Raw genomic sequence first — 17,326 nt, forward strand, 5'->3', positions numbered from 1 at the left:
ATAGAACAGGTGGAATTGTTTCCCATTGCTAAATAATCACTCCAATTAAACAATTACAACCCGAGGCGGAATTGAGTTACAGAGACCCCGTGAATCCACCCCTTCTTCACTAATCACAAATGAACAGAGACACACTTGACTTTTATGGTTTCATCAACCTGTTGAAATGTTAACATGAATCTTGAATGACTGCTTTAACATGGTTTGGTATGCCATTTTTTGTTAGCTAGGGTGCTGATGATGACAAAATAACTACACAGTTTATATGAAAATTATTTTTATTAGGCTACATATACTTGTAGTTAATACAGACACAACAAATTCGTTTTTAGAACATTTTTCGAGAAAACATATCTTCAAAACGGTCATCCTCTCTAAGATATAAACAAATTAAAAAATTTAAAACATACCAGATGTATCCTTCTACATCATACATTAATTAGGATAAATCTGTAGACATCAACCCCAAATGACTGGAAACATCATCATCTTAGAAACTTGGATTTCGGGTTGAATTGCCCCTTTTTATGAAATTGCATGGGTCGGAGAGTGGCTGAGGTAGAGGGATCAGTGGAGAGCTCAGCTGAGACATAGAAATAGAATGTCCAGATAGTCCCGCTATCATGGGACATTGCTTTGATTGGAAATGTCCATTCTACTAACATCTGAGGCCTGCTGGGAGTGAGTGTCATAGGGCAGACTGGAGCCATAGGGCACAGGCCCCATCACTCTCCCTCCTCCCTCCCTCCTTCTCTTCCCTCCATCTCCAACCAGGCCGTGCTGCAGGGTACCGTGTAGCTGCACTGGGCCTGGGGTCAGTGAAAAGCTGGCTTGGTAGGAGATGATTGCAGCCTAATTGTGCCATTGAGGAATGTGGTACACTGGAGTTACTATGGCCTGCATGAGGTCTGGCTGGCCACTGTGGTGGACACACTGGACAAATGCATTTTTAGAATGACAGGGATTCCCTAAGCTTCAGTGGGGTAGGGGTCTGTGGAGCAGGGGTCAATGGCTGACCAATTGGGCTCCTGTTGCTTGGTGCAAGTGTAATACTTTTAAAAAGGCCTTTTGATTAGCTGGTGCCTGTTTGGAATTCTTGCTTATAGATGTGCATGAAGGGAAATAACTCTTGAACTATTGTCCAAGATGTTCTCGTTTTGCCTCTGTGTTTTCTCCAGTATATTGCCTGAGGAGTATATGCCTTTTTGGTTAGATTAGAACTGAACTTTGTCATAACATGTTAAGATAAATAATATGTGTTACATACTCAAGCAATTACAAACACCTGTACTGTCCGGTATGCAATCAATGAAATAAATGCACACTAACCAACCATTATTCCCTCACCCACCAACCCATGATGGCTGGCTCTACCCTTCCCTTCTACCCTGGAGGAAGCTGGGTAATCATCAGCCTCTTTCTCCATCTCCCTCTCCCTCTATCCTTCAATCAGTTGTGTGTGAACTGTATGCGTCCCACTATATCTCCCCCCGCGGGTCCTCTCCAGCCCTCCACTCCCTGCTATTTTCACCCCCGCACACATCCGTCGCTGCACTTATCCAGCCTCAGACGGCTGGTGGCTCAATGGCTAAACGGATTAGGGAACAACAGAGCACCTTCCCCTCTCCGCTTGCTTGCCTGAATCCTCGTAGGCGGTGGCTATTGAGCAGGCCCAGGCCCTCCACTAGCCAGGCTTTATTGATGCGTCTATGGGGCTTTATGCTGCCAGCGCTCGGCCTTGCCCTCGCCTTCATCAATCATCTAGGCTCCAGGGCTGCTATCACAGCGGAGACAGGCCTCCAATGCACTGCAGCACCCTCCTATCAGAGCGGAGACAGGCCTCCAATGCACTGCAGCACCCTTCCAGGAAACTCTATAGGGGAGAGAGAGAGAGAGAGAGAGAGAGAGAGAGAGATAGAGAGACAGACAGACAGACAGAGAGAGACTAACTATTTGCACATCATTACAACACTGTATATATACATAATATGACATTTCAAATGTCTTTATTCTTTTGGAACTTTTGTAAGTGTAATGTTTACTGTTCATTTTTTATTGTTAATTTCACTTTTGTTTATTATCTATTCCACTTGCTTTGGCAAAGTAAACATATGTTTCCCATGCCAATAAAGCCCTTAAATTGAAATTTAGGGGAGGGGGGGCATCAGTCTGTTGGTGTGATTCTCAGGCTGCCACTCTCATTTCTGATGGGTTTGATGGTTTGACAGACGTACCATAGAATGCATGACAATGCAGTGATTAACAAGGGTTGAGCTATTGCATTTAGTTGAATCATGATGTTGTGAATATATCTGCCATATACTGTAGGCCCCTATATATGTATTCCTGATAATAGTAATAGTAGTTATATGAATAATGATCACTTCTGTTTGAAAATAATGATTTTTTTTTGTTTAAATAGATAGCATATATATCCTCTATCTGTCAATGGTCTAAGAGTTATAGGATATTGTGCAAAGCTAAATCAAGAAAGTTTATTTATGGAGAATATGTCTCATATAGGCTAAGGTCTGTCAGTGGTATCATGTTCCCCCTTTTTCATCATGCCTCAACACTATGTCGAATTGTACTCTGCACTTAACTTTTTTAATAACGATTTTTTCCCCTTCCCTTCAGCCGTAAACTCTCACTCTCTCCTCCCTGGTGGAATAGCACAATTCGATTATAGTTATATTTTACAGCAGACGCCAGGGCGCAATAAAAGGAGGGGAGCACGGAAACGGGACTTCAGCCATCAATTAGATCTCTATTAGCAGCCAACGAAGACCTCACCGCAGGAAATACAGAGGACGCCCTGCCTCAGCCAAGCTCCGAAATTAAACAATTCTTCAAGCCCCTCGACACGCTTGAGTCAAGACTCCAATGTTTTGGGCAATTTGTTTTGCTAGAACGATACTATGTCGTATCCACTTATGGGAAAGTGTTAACCTTGTGACCCGAGGTGGAGCTAACATATCAATATGATATACTTAGCGACAACTATAAAGGAAATAATTTGGGGATACCTTTGAAAGACGTGTCTGAGATTCATTCGTAATTGTAAAAAGAGATGTTTCTGTCTCCTTTAGCAGCACAATAGGGATGGGAATGTCAAATCAAATGTTATTTGTCACATACACATGGTTAGCAGATGTTAATGCGAGTGTAGCGAAATGCTTGTGCTTCGACAGTTTACATACACCTTAGCCAAATACATTTAAACTCAGTTTTTCACAATTCCTGATATTTAATCCTAGTAAAAATTCCCTGTCATAGGTCAGTTAGGATCACCACTTTATTTTAAGAATGTGATATGTCAGAATAATAGTAGAGAGAATGATTTATTTCAGCTTTTATTTCTTTCATCACATTCCCAGTGGGTCAGAAGTTTACATACACTCAATTAGTATTTGGTAGCATTGCCTTTAAATTGTTTAACTTGGGTCAAACATTTCGGGTAGCCTTCCACAAGCTTCCCACAATAAGTTGGGTGAATTTTTGCCCATTTCTCCTGACAGAGCTGTGTAACCGAGTCAGGTTTGTAGCCCTCCTTGCTCGCAAACGCTTTTTCAGTTGTGCCCACAAATGTTCTATGGGACTGAGGTTAGGGCATTGTGATGGCTACTCCAATACCTTGACTTTGTTGTCCTTAAGCCATTTTGCCACAACTTTGGAAGTATGATTGGGGTCATTGTCCATTTGGAAGACCCATTTGCGACCAAGCTTTAACTTCCTGACTGATGTCTTGAGATGTTGCTTCAATATATCCACATAATTTTCCTCCCTCATCATGTCATCTATTTTGTGAAGTGCACCAGTCCCTCCTGCAGAAAAGCAGCTCCACAACATGATGCTGCTACCCCCGTGCTTCACGGTAGGGATGGTGTTCTTCGGCTTGCAAGCCTCCCCCTTTTTCCACCAAACATAACGATGGTCATTAAGGCCAAACAGTTCTATTTTTGTTTCATCAGACCAGAGAACATTTCTCCAAAAAGTACGATCTTTGTCCCCATGTGCAGTTGCAAACCATAGTCTGGCTTTTTAATGGCGGTTTTGGAGCAGTGGCTTCTTCCTTGCTGAGCAGCCTTTCAGGTTATGTCGATATAGGACTCGTTTTACTGTGGATATAGATACTTTTGTACCTGTTTCCTCCAGCATCTTCACATGGTCCTTTACTGTTGTTCTGGGATTGATTTGCACTTTTCACACCAAAGTACGTTCATCTCTAGGAGACAGAATGCGTCTCCTTCCTGAGCGGTATGACGGCTACGTGGTCCCATGGTGTTTGTATTTGCGTACTATTATTTGCACAGATGAACGTGGTACCTTCAGGCGTTTGGAAATGGCTCCCAAGGATGAACCAGACTTGTGGAGGTCTACAATTTTCTTTCTGAGGACTTGGCTGATTTCTTTTGATTTTCCCATGATGTTAAGCAAAGAGGCACTGAGTTTGAAGGTAGGCCTTGAAATACATCCACAGGTACACCTCCAATTGACTCAAATAATGTCAATTAGCCTATCAGAAGCTTCGAAAGCCGTTACATCATTTTCTGGAATTTTCCAAGCTGTTTAAAGGCACAATCAACTTAGTGTATGTAAACTTCTGACCAACTGGAATTGTGATACAGTGAATTATAAGTGAAACAATATCTAACACGTAATCTAACAAATTCACAACAGCTACCTTATACACACAAATGTAAAGGGATGGAATCAGAATATGTACATATAAATATATGGATGAGCGATGGCCGTGCGGCATAGGCAAGATGCAATAGATGGTATTAAATACAGTATATGCATATGAGATGAGTAATGTTGGATATGTAAACATTATTAAAGTGGCATTATTTAAAGTAACGAGTGATGCCTTTACTAAATAAATTTGTTAAAGTGGCCAGTGATTTGGGTCTGTATGTTGGCAGCAGCCTCTCTATGTTAGCGATGGCTGTTTAACAGTCTGATGGCCTTGCGATAGAAGCTGTTTTTCAGTCTCTCGGTCCCAGCTTTGATGCACCTGTACTGACCTCGCCTTCTGGATGATAGTGGGGTGAACAGGCAGTGGCTCAGGTGGTTGTTGTCCTTGATGATCTTTTTGGCCTTCCTGTTACATCAGGTGCTGTAAGTGTCCTGGGGGGCAGGTAGGTTGCCCCCGGTGATGCGTTGTGCAGACCGCACTACCCTCGCGGTTAGGGGCGGTGCAGTTGCTGTACCAGGCGGTGATACAGCCCGACAGGATGCTCTTGATTGTACATCTGTAAAAGTTTCTGAGAGTTTTAGGTGACAAGCCAAATTTCTTCAGCCTCCTGAGGTTGAAGAGGCGCTGTTGCGCCTTCTTCGCCACGCTGTCTGTGTGGGTGGACCACTTCAGTTTGTCCATGATGTGTATGCAGAGGAACTTAAAACTTTCCACCTTCTCCACTACTGTCCCGTCGATGTGGATTGGGGGGTGCTCCCTCTGCTGTTTCCTGAAGTCCATGATCATCTCCTTTGTTTTGTTGACGTTGACTGAGAGGTTGTTTTCCTGACACCACACTCCGGGTGCCCTCACTTCCTCCCTGTAGGCTATCTCGTCGTTGTTGGTAATCAGGCCCACTACTGTTGTGTCGTCTGCAAACTTGATGATTGAGTTGGAGGTGTGCATGGCCACGCAGTCATGGGTGAACAGGGAGTACAGGAGGGGGTTGAGCACGCACCCTTGTGGGGCCCCAGGGTTGAGGATCAGCGAAGTGGAGATGTTTCTACCTTCACAACTTGGGGGCGTCCCGTCAGAAAGTCCAGGACCCAATTGCACAGGGCAGGGTTGAGACCCAGGGCCTTAAGGTTAATGATGAGCTTTGAGGGTACTATGGTGTTGAATGCTGAGCTGTAGTCAATGAACAACATTCTTACATAGGTATTCCTCTTGTCCAGATGAGATAGGTTAGTGTGCAGTGTGATGGAGATTGCATCATCTGTCGACCTGTTGGGGTGGTATGCAAAATCAAGTGCGTCTAGGGTGGAGGTGATATGAGCCTTGACTAGTCTCTCAAAGCACTTCATAATGACAGAAGTGAGTACTATGGGCCGGTAGTCATTTAGTTCAGTTATCATTGCCTTCTTTGGTACAGGAACAATGTTGGCCATCTTGAAGCATGTGGGGACAGCAGACTGGGATAGGGAGCGATTGAATATGTCCGTAAACACACCAGCCAGCTGGTCTGCGTATACTCTGAAGACGCGGCTCTGGATGTCGTCTGGGCCAGCAGCCTTGCGAAGGTTAACACGTTTAAATGTCTTACTTGCATCAGCCAATGGAGAAGGATGGGGGGCCCGCAGTCCTTGGTAGCGGGCTGTGTTGGTGGCGCTGTATTGTCCTCAAAGTGGGCGAAGAAGGTGTTTAGCTTGTATGGAAGCATGACGTGGCTGGTTTTCTTTTTGTAGTCCGTAATTTCCTGTGGACCCTGCCACATATGTCTCGTGTCTGGGCCGTTGAATTGCGACTCCATTTTGTCCCTATACCAACATTTTGCTTGTTTCATTGCCTTGCGGATTGAATAACTACACTGTTTATATTCGGCCATATTCCCCGACCTCTTTCCATGGTTGAATGCGGTGGTTCGCGCTTTCAGTTTTGCTCAAATGCAGCCATCTATCCACGGTTTCTGGTTGGGGTAGGTTGTAATAGTTACAGATGGTAAAACATCTCCAATGCACTTCCTAATAAACTCACTCACCAAGTCAGCTTATAGATCGATGTTATTATCTGAGGCTTCCCGGAACATTTTCCAGTTCACGTGATCAAAACAATCTTGAAGCGTGGATTCCGATAGGTCAGACCAGCGTTGATTGGTTCTAGTCACGGGTACATCCTGTTTGAGTTTCTGCCTATAGGATAGTATGAGCAAGATGGAGTCATGGTTGGATTTGCCGAAGGGAGGGCGGGGGAGGGCCTTGTATGCATCGCGGAAGTTAGAGTAGTAGTGGTCCAGTGTTTTGCTCGAGTGAGTACTACAGTCAATGTGCTGGTAGAATTTAGGTAGACTTGTTCTCAAATTAGCTTTGTTAAAATCCCCAGCTACAATAAATGCAGCCTCAGGATATATGGTTTCCAGTTTACATAGAGTCTAATGAAGTTCTTTCAGGGCCGTCGAGGTATCTGCTTGGGGTTGGGGGGATATACATGGCTGTGACTATAATCGAAGAGAATTCTCTTGAGAGATAATGCAGTCGGCATTTTATTGTAAGGAATTCTAGGTCAGGTGAACAAAAGGACTTGACTTCCTGTATGTTGTTACTGTTACACCATGAGTCGTTAATCATGATGCATACACCCCCGCCCTTCTTCTTACCAGAGATATGTTTGTTTCTGTCTGCACGACACATGAAGAAACCTGGTGGCTGTACGGACTCTGACAACATATCCCGAGTGAGCCATGTTTCGGTGATACAGAGAATGTTACAATCTCTGATGTCTCTCTGGAAGGCAACTTGTTCCCTAATTTCGTCCACCTTGTTGTCTAGAGACTGGACATTGGCGACTAATATGCTCGGAAGCGGTGGGTGGTGTGCTCGCCTTCTAAGTATATTTGCAGGCCTCAACCACTACCCTGAGAGCACTTGATTCAGTATATCATGCGGCCCTCAGGTTCATTACAAATCAAAAACGTCTAACACATCATTATGATCTCTACAGCGCTGTTGGCTGGTCATCATTGACCTTGCGTAGGCTTAAACACTGGTATACACTGATTTATAAGGCCATATTGGGTAAAATGCCATTTTATCTCTGTTCTTTTTTAGTCAGGTCGGTAAATAAATATCAATTACGGTCCCATTCTCATTTGCTTCTAACAGTTCCAAAAATTAGAACAGGTCATGGTAGAAATAGTTTTAGTTACTTAGCTCCGTGGTCCTGGAATTCTCTCCTGAACATTTTAAAATTTGATGATCTAGTTTCGTTGGTGGAGTTTAAACACTTGATCGATGTATATATCATAGAGGAGTGTAATTGTTTTTAGGCCAGCTGTTTTTAGTCAAGACTTTCGTGTTTTTTACGTAAAATGTTTTTGTTGTACTGTATGTGTGTTTATAGTTTTGTTTAATGTTGTGTTAGTGAATGTAAGTTGTTTTGTCTGAAACGTTGTTCCCCCTGCTGCTATTGGACCAGGTCTCTCTTGGAAAAGAGATTTTATCTCAATGAGAAAAAACCTGTATAAATAAAGTTTACATTTTAAAAAAAGAAAAAATTAAAAGTTTGACCAGGAGGCCACTCCGTCTGCCTCTCCTGCGGCGACGACGTTGTTTGAGGTCGGCCTCTGGGATTAGATCCAATGTCCAGGATGGAGGTCTGAACAAAGGATCTGCTTCGGGAAAGTTGTATTCCTGGTCGTAATATTGGTAAGTTGACATCGCTCTTATATCCAATAGTTCTTCCCGGCTGTATGTAATAACACTTAAGATTTTTTAGGCTAACAATGTAAGAAATAATACATAAAAAAAAAAATACTACATAGTTTCCTAAGAACTTGAAGCGAGGCGGCCATCTCTGTCGGCGCCATCTTGTCAAGTTAGTGAGTGATTTTTAAAACTTTAATACTGAAGATGTGGGAATTGATTGTTGGAGGAGAATGTTTTCTAAAAAGGAATAAATAGGATTTGACCCACTTGATTAACCATCCCTAGCCTCCCATTAGGATCATGTAGCTTCTTTGTATGTGGACACTTTATTCAGAACCCTCTTATCCAGGGGTGGACTGGCCATCTGGCATTTGCTCGAAATGCCAGATGAGCCGATCCATTTTTATCTCAGTGGGCCTGTCTAACAAGGACAAAAATGGTCCGGTGTGGGTGCCTCAAGGAAAATAATGGGCCATAATGTTAGAAATGCTAGGGCTGATATCTGGTCCCAGTCTGCCCCTGCTCTCATGTGTTTATAGTGCAGTTGTGTCAAGTGTGAATTTACTGTTCTGTGTTTATTATCTCACCACAACCAAAGTTACCTCTGAAAAAGGTTATTCTATTCTTTCTGATATTTTCTGTTATTAGACTCAGCGAAAACTGAGCTGAATGTCTGATTTCACTTTGTGGGGGGCCTCCATAAAAATGTGATTGTTGTTATACCCAACAAGTCATAGGAAAGACTGCTATGGCATATGAGTATGCTCTGCTCATTCTCCATTGATAAAGGGCATGAAAAGAACATGCAGCTTGGTCCAGTTGGAATATTCCTGGAATTTGGGGAAAGTTACCGGAATTTTGCAACCCTTTCCCTGTAGTTAGCAGTGGCACAGTAACGATCATTCACCATTTCCTGCATAGGTCAAAAAACTAAAATATCAAACCTGACGCAGCATTACAAAGTCAATCCAAAGAGATATCAATAACGTGAAGAGATCATTATAAGAGTATAATAAGCATTGGAATGGTTCCATAGTTGAGAGAGGAGCTGTAGCACTGTATTGTGCAGCACTACTATTACCATGCCAGAAATACATCGCCATGATGTAGGCTATAGTGTTTGTGTTCTGCATGTAGATCCATTCATAAACCCCCATGACACGATTCTCCAGTCTAGTGATACGCTTGTGACCGTCTACAACAGAGACTAAATCATTATTGCAAGAGCAAGCATATAGGCATAGCCTATCTGTGCATTGTTATAAGGTGTAACCTATAGTTGTCATCATCTATGTAGGCCTACCTGTAGCCTTATTTTACATATACCCACCATTTGGGCAATACAGCTATACTGGCAATAATATGCCACTCACTTTCCACTCAGGTTGATGGTGGTTATCCTTGAACATGTTCACTGTTAGACTTATGAAATACAGAGAATTGTAAAGGAATCAATAGCCAATTCGATGTTAAACATATTCAGATTGATTTCATTCACTATTTGACCACATATAAGTAAGAGTAGATGCATTTTAGGTTAAAATATATATACATAACATGAAACTAAATTGTCTATTTGCTTCAGTAGGCTTATAAACTTAAAGTTCAACAAAACGAAAGTCCCCAATATTTAGCTTTTTCTTAGTAGGCATAAAGACTTCTCTATTTGTTCAACCAAAGGATGGACATTTATCATCAAGAGGGACAGCTTCGTGTTTTCTACCTAGTTCTCTCAAGCCCAGGACCAAATTCTGCATTTTTATGGAAAACTGCAGTCATTTTGATTGATGAAATCTAAAGATATCTAAAACAATCCGAGAGATCCCCAACTGTGGCGCGTCGAAGGGGTGCTCCACTGTTGTCATTGTTCCTCAGAAATAAAGGGGACCGTTGGGAGAATACGCGAGAAAAAAATCGCGATTTCTGTTCAAAAGGAAAAGAAAAGCAGCATTTCTTTACAGGCAGTGGGAAAGTTACAGAAACCCTTTTCCACTTCACTCGAAAACAATGCTAGCTTTGGTTTTCTCTTGACTCATTCAAACATATAGGCTTGCATATATATAGGAATAGGGTATAAAGAATAGATGATTTGACTGAATATGGAAGTCGTTTGTTAGCATGAATGAATGCCCTTATGTCTCCAATTGGTCCAATAATAAAAATGTTAGGTTGCATGAGCCCTAAAAACATTATTATTTTACTATCATGTGCTGCAGATTTGTGACACATAGATTTGTTTCCTTGGCATATAATAAAAAATAAACAAAATAAAGTACCATAGAAATTCGTTGTTGATATAGGCCTACTTGCTTGCTTTCCGTTCTGCCTGTCTTGTTTAGTGGGATACATAATGTCACTAGAAATGACACCTGCCTAATTTCCGTGTTCTATTATTAATAACAGGAGCGCGTGGCATCCTTATCCACCGCGGAAATATCTTACTTAATGCCGCGACACCCAAAGGGAGTTTCAATAAATCTCCCTTTAACTGCGTTTTCCCTCAAAACTCCTTCAGGCGAAAGGAGGCCGTGTCAAGATTGCGTTTGTGTGCCAGTGCTTAGGACCAGCTGCTCCTAAAGACAGACAGGCTCTTGTCAATTAGCCGGTGACAAGCAGGTTCTCTGGTTGCCTGAGGCGCTCCACCAGCCAGCAGTGTACAGTCCCTGCAATTAGTATCAATTTCTGTCGGGACCTCCTTGGAGCACACAGACACAGGCCGGTCAAATGGCCAAACATTGCAGAAACAACTGGAAAGGCCACAAATTAGAATGCGTAATGGGCCATGTTTGCCGCACTAGAGGGAAATGCTGGAATAGCAAGGAAAGGCGGCGTTTTTTGAGGCTCAAATTCAAAAATGAAACTGTGTTTGTTTGGTTTCATTAGAGACAATTAAATGAATTTCAGGCCAGCACTGTCACCATACTGACATCCCATAGAACGATTGCTCACCGCGCGCCTTTGTGGCCGTTGTCACCGCAAGCAGCTGGTGGTGGCATTCCGAGCCTCTGAAGGTGCCCTTTGGCCCGTGGGGGGATGGACTTCGGACAGGGCGGTCCAGCCGTTTCAACAGCGCCGTGATAGGTGGGGTCAGAGGGGCCAAGTTTCCAGCAGGACGTGCAAAGTCCTCTGCAGCGGCAGCTGAGTTCGAACAAAACCGCAAAAGCTCGCCAGGCCTGGAGAATCATTAGTACGAGCGTTTGTTTAACTAATTAGCAAGCTGGGCAGTCAGAGGGAGGCTTGTAGCCGACAGGGCATTAATTTTGAGGAAGATACAGAGTTCAAAGTACAGGATGGGGACAGGGCAGCGTCGCCTGGTGTGGCACATTGAAGTTCATGAACAGTGCAAACAGCACATTCCAAAAATGGGGGTACACACAGCATTTAACTGCTGACAAATAAGTTCCAATGACGCCCAAATAGAGAGCGAGGGAGGAAATATCCCATGTTAAATATGGGAAAGTTTAGGGAACGGGTCGGCGGGTCAAGAAAAGTCAACAAAAGAGCAGTCTTGATGACAAAAGGAATTTAATATAAAAAAATACATAAATCTTCAAATGAGAGCAGGCGCACAATGGGCACAAAGGGGGCGAGTGTTTGAGTCAACATAGATTTGTTGTTGGCGATAAAAATGGATTAGGCCAAGTTGTTAACATTTAACACAAAAAGTTGGCACTAAAATTGAATTTGGGTGAAATATAAAGTGGCCATGGCGGTTGTGTTGCCGAGAAAGACAGCTTTACATTGTTACTTCGAGGCCAATTGGAGACAACCAACTGATCTGAGGGTGGCCATTTTTGAAGTGCATAAAAGTTGGGCATGCCCAAAAGTGCACTGGCTGATTTAAAAAATGGTATGCAATTCAATAAGATTATATGCAAAGAGAAAGCAAAACTTACTCACACAATTCAATTGTTTCGTCTGTATGAGTTAATGAGCAATGATTTGTCCGGCCTTTATGAAGAATAGTGCGGTGCACTGAAATGCATAATCAACCTAGTCAATACATATGAGAAATACAATGGTCACTCTTAATTTATTTAGGCAGAGATATCCTTTTTTTCTGACTAGAGAATAAGTAATCTACTAAACTATGCCTCCCAATGAGCATATTTGGGAAAAACGGTCCATAACATCTGTAAACATTACGGGGTGAATGATAAAAATCTGATTACGTTTACATGTTGCAGACAAAACGATGTCCCAATCGAGTCGCAGGCTATAACAAGTGGCGCCACTTCTGCCTCCACTCTCCAGCCACGATGCCACACACTTAACACAGTGACGATTACTGCTGAGAACTTCGTCTGACCTTGCGCGTTTCTCAGTGGTTGGCCACTCTCAACCTTCCTAACCCATGCAGTCGCCAACAGCCCTGAATTCCATAATTCTTAGACGAAAAGGCATTATTAGAGAAATCCTTCCTTTTTGACAATTTAATAGTGCAAACTAATCATCTGTGTGACACGGGCCATTCATCTCGTCAAAGCGAGACAAAGACGTGGCCTCTTTGCATGTTGAGTCTGGATCCTGCAGCTAAGACATGGGTCTATTTTGGGATCAAGTGCACAATAAAAGCATTGTCACTGCTTAATGGTTATGTTTGTGAAACCAAACCCAGTGTATTATGTAGATCTTTGCTACGAATTAGAAATGTTGCCTAACCCACAGAATTCACAACTTCTAAGTTCATTTTCAATTCACAAAAATAGCTATATTGAAGCGCGTAAAAGCAAAGAAAACATGATGGTGAAAGCAGGGGGGAGATATGGAGGGAGGGTGCCAAAAAATTACTATCCTTATAGCCACAAGTTATGAATTATTTTCTGAATCAATTTTGTGGTTCCAAATCATTTTCCAAACATTCTCTTGCGGGAGTAGTAACAAGACAGAGAAATTGATCCGCTGAGACCTCACCTTTTAGTGTGCCTCAATAAAATAGATATCAGTCTCGAGCGACGACTGTATAATTTTTAATATATATGCAATAAATGTTCGATTTTTTTCCTGAAATGACGGGAAATAATAACGTCAAATTTTAAAGTCATCCATTATACACCAACGATGTGCTTGCTCTATCGCGTTGCGCTTGATTAATTCATTTTCTGATTGTGTTTGATAAAGCAATAACGATAGCGCTTTGATCTTGACATTGTGCTCTCCGCTGGGTAGTTAGACCGATTCCATTTTAGGGAGAAAATACTATGCAGGCCTAGGCAGTTGTTTAAATATTATAAATTATTAATGTATTAATTCGATGTTATTACGCCATTTCTGGTAGCCTCAAATGTCACCACCAAAATAGGTTTACCGATAGGGCCCCGTTTTCTAGGCCTTACCATTCGATTGGCGGGTGATCCGATCCAAATGAAGGATGAGCGTTTTTAAAAAACGTCCCATTCTAGGCCACTCTACTGTTACTTTCAGTGAAAACCATCAAAACGTATTTTCGTGAACTATGGGGATTACGGTACCGGCTACCATCACGAACACAAGTGGCCTAGCAGCAGACCCTGGCCACTGTAAAGCGAATAAATCAAATAAGCATTGAGTTGGATAATCTGCCTCCAACCATTTAATTTATACTATCATATTCAACTATAAGAAAGCCTATAAGATAGGGGGACGTGACTACGACATAATAGGCTATGTATGTCAAGCAACCCTGTGCAATACGCCCAAAGAATTTGTGGTGACAGTCCTGATCCGATAAATTCCATTATGCCCACTCAGCTAAGAAACAAACACACCTCCCCAAAAGAAAAAGGCTTTATTTTATAAATAAGACATTTATTCAATGGACATTGTTTGGCTATCAAGTCATGTGTAAAGTACAAGAGATTATACTACCCAGCATTTATAGCCTGTTCAGCCGGTTTGCAGCCACATCCACCTTAGGTTTTCTACATGTTATTATTACGTGTTTTTGACCTTTGGTCTGCTTAACTATGCAAACACATCACATTGGCTGCCGCTACCAGAGCGGTCAATTCTTTACAAGCTGCAATCAGAAATTGTCTACAGAAAATAATGCATTTATTGAATTATTGTATATCTGTTATGTATTTTCCTATCATGCAATTCTGAAAGTCTGCTATTCTAAATAAATACTATGAATTGAGTAGGCTGTTTGTTCCGTCATTAACAAATAAATAATAAAAGGTCTTTAAAATACTGTTGATAACCAGGTTACACAGTGTTTCTTTGACCTGTTTAAGTGTGAGAGTTCTGAAGGGACTAGATTCAACCGTGTCCCTCTTTTCCTCCTTCCGCAAAACCAATCCTTTTGACACGTCTTCTTCGCCTGCTCCAATTTTCGTTGGTTTCAGTCCATTCCACACCCTGTTTGTTTTTGTCCGATACAGCTGTGGAAAGAATACAGCCCTCTTTTTCCGATTACAACCGCATTCCTTTTGAAGGTAACCATTGATTTCTTCCCCTTTAGCAGTCTTTAAAAAAAATTTTTTTTACTATAGCCTACCCTGTCAATCGCGCATGTTTTGTTCTATTTCTCGATGCAGCTTCAACAGAAAACGTATGTCCCTCATTGATGGATTGGTTTTGAAATGGGAAAAGGTTAAGGGTGGGAAAGGGAAAGTGCAGGTTGAAAGGTTTTCCTAGCAAAGGCTTTGTTTTTGCGAAAATGCTGTTATTTTTGGTCATCGATGGTAGCGATTCGACATCAGAAAAAGTGGGTTGCTGAACAAATTGTTGCATATAGGATAGTTGTTATTGAAAATAGTATATTGTAGTCTAAATACATAAAATAGAAATAGGACATACTTTTAAAGTTCAATATCCTAAAATGTGTTTTCTTGGGATAGGAGTAGCACACAAATATTAAGCCTAACATTTCCTCCATTTCCAGATTTTAGACGCGTGCGCTTTCATATTGGAACTTGATGGTGCAGACAGGTGTGTCAAAACGCTCGCGCTTTTATGGAGATTACGTATAATTTCTTCTCCTGCACATTTGCATTGGACTGAATCCTAAATAGTTTTTTTTTTTTCATCTAAATTATGATCTCACATTTAACGCTACATGCAATATGCTATCTTGTTTAAATAATCAGTAAACTGCACATTAAATGCAGGAATAATGCGTTTGTTCACAGAATACAAAACCGGTTTCTAAAGGTGCTAAATACTCCATAACTCCATAATTGCAACGCATGAACACGCTTAAGTTATCCTATAATGACAGTGGTTGGATAATATGGTCCTCAAGGACCTGACGCAGGAGCAGTGCTCACATTGATGTTGCCATATATTGCGAGTCCTCCGAGAATAATATATATATTTAAAATCTAGTCTTGTAAGGAAAACGATTGGGCTACATCAATTTCATAGTTCTATGTGTAGCCCATAGGTAGGCTAATGCCGTGATTCGAGCAATAAAACACACTCTCTTAGCCTCAACTGTAAAAAAAGGAAAAAAAAGAAAATATAAAAAAGAAGACGACTCGTGTAATTCAGAGGCTTAAATAACAGAAATAGCCTACGAAAATGGGTTATAGGAACAACATGGTAAAAATGCACACGCTATAGCCTACTTACTGTGACGATGTCCTCCTGCTTTCTCATCTCAGATCTTGTCAAAAGTGGTGTGTTTTGTCTCGACTATTTCTATGAGATTCACTTAAACAAGTGGAAACTTAGTGTCCTTTCAGCACCATTTTATACATGATGAGCCGTCAGTAATGGGATTATTAAACAAAAACGGTTTCAGGCGCTGGGGTTAACCTTTTTAATGCCTAATTAGGTTTTGCAAAGAAATAATTAGATTCAGCATTGCTTACAGTGCCTATATTTTCAAATGATATCTAAAACAATCTCATCATTAAATAACCCTCTTGTCAATAATCTTCAAACATTTATTTAGTGTCAGAGTACAGTAGATTATTTTAAAACATGTTGGGATCAAATACAGCATTATACATAGATAAACTAATTCGCCTACACACAGTGAAAGTCAACGCCACACAGTAGAGGGGGAATGGACGCCACGGAAGGGCTGAGTGCGCCATCTAGTGAAACTACAATAAAACACAATTTCCATTATAATTTCGTTTTCTGTATATATATGCCTAACATGGCTTCATTTACTGTAATCCAGTAACAAAGTTCGGACCCCCCCCCTTTTCCTCCAGAACAGCCTGAATTATTCGGGACATGGATTCTAAAAGTCGGAAACGCTGGTCCATGCTGACGCGATGTAATCACGCAGTTGCAGCACCGTCACCAGGCAGGATGGGTCCATGGACTCGTGCTGCTTATGCCAAATCCTGACTCTGCAACAGCAACCGGGATTCGTCGGGCCAGGCAATGTTTTTTCACTCCTTATTTGTCCAGTGTTGGTGATTGCATTCCCACTGGAGCCGCTTCTTCTGGTTTTTAGCTGATAGGAGTGGAACCCGGTGTGGTCGCTGTAATAGCCCATCCATGACAAGGATAGGGGAGTTGTGCGTTCCGAGATGCCGTCTGCACACCACTGTTGTACCATGATTCTTGCCATTCTCCTTCGACCTCTCATCAATGAGCCATTTTCGCCCACAGGACTGCCACTGACCGGATGTTTTTTGTTTGAAGCACCATTCTCGGGAAACCCCTAGAAGCTGTCATGCATGAAAAGCCTAGGAGGGCGGCCGTTTCTGAGATACTGGATGCGGCGTGCCTGGCACCGATGATCCCACCACTCTCAGTCGTTTAGGTCACTTTTTTCCCCATTCTAATGTTCAATCAAACAGTAACTGAATGCCTCAATGCCTGTCTGCCTGCTTTATAAAGCTAGCCACGGCCACGTGACTCATTGTCTGTAGGAGCAATTCATTTTCGTAAACGGGCCGGTGAGTGTACAACAAGCTGATCCAAAAGCATGCAGCAAAGGGTGCAGTGCTGTCCATGGTGCTGAAACCAATCTCCAGCTATTGACTGGGCCACAGTTGCTTGA

The 17,326-nt window shown here is 42.0% G+C and overlaps 1 long non-coding RNA gene across 1 annotated transcript; it reads right to left on the reverse strand.

The window, feature by feature from the left end:
• Positions 1 to 260: 260 nt before the first annotated feature.
• Positions 261 to 16,197, reverse strand: LOC123743085 (uncharacterized). The gene is made up of 2 exons (XR_006769843.1): positions 15,934 to 16,197; positions 261 to 1,873 (listed from the first exon to the last, which is right to left on the reverse strand). It is a non-coding gene; the product is annotated as an uncharacterized lncRNA (long non-coding RNA).
• Between the last annotated feature and the right edge of the window lie 1,129 nt (positions 16,198 to 17,326).

This window comes from Salmo salar, chromosome ssa05, assembly GCF_905237065.1.
Source record: "Salmo salar chromosome ssa05, Ssal_v3.1, whole genome shotgun sequence".
NCBI classification, from domain to species: domain Eukaryota; kingdom Metazoa; phylum Chordata; class Actinopteri; order Salmoniformes; family Salmonidae; genus Salmo; species Salmo salar.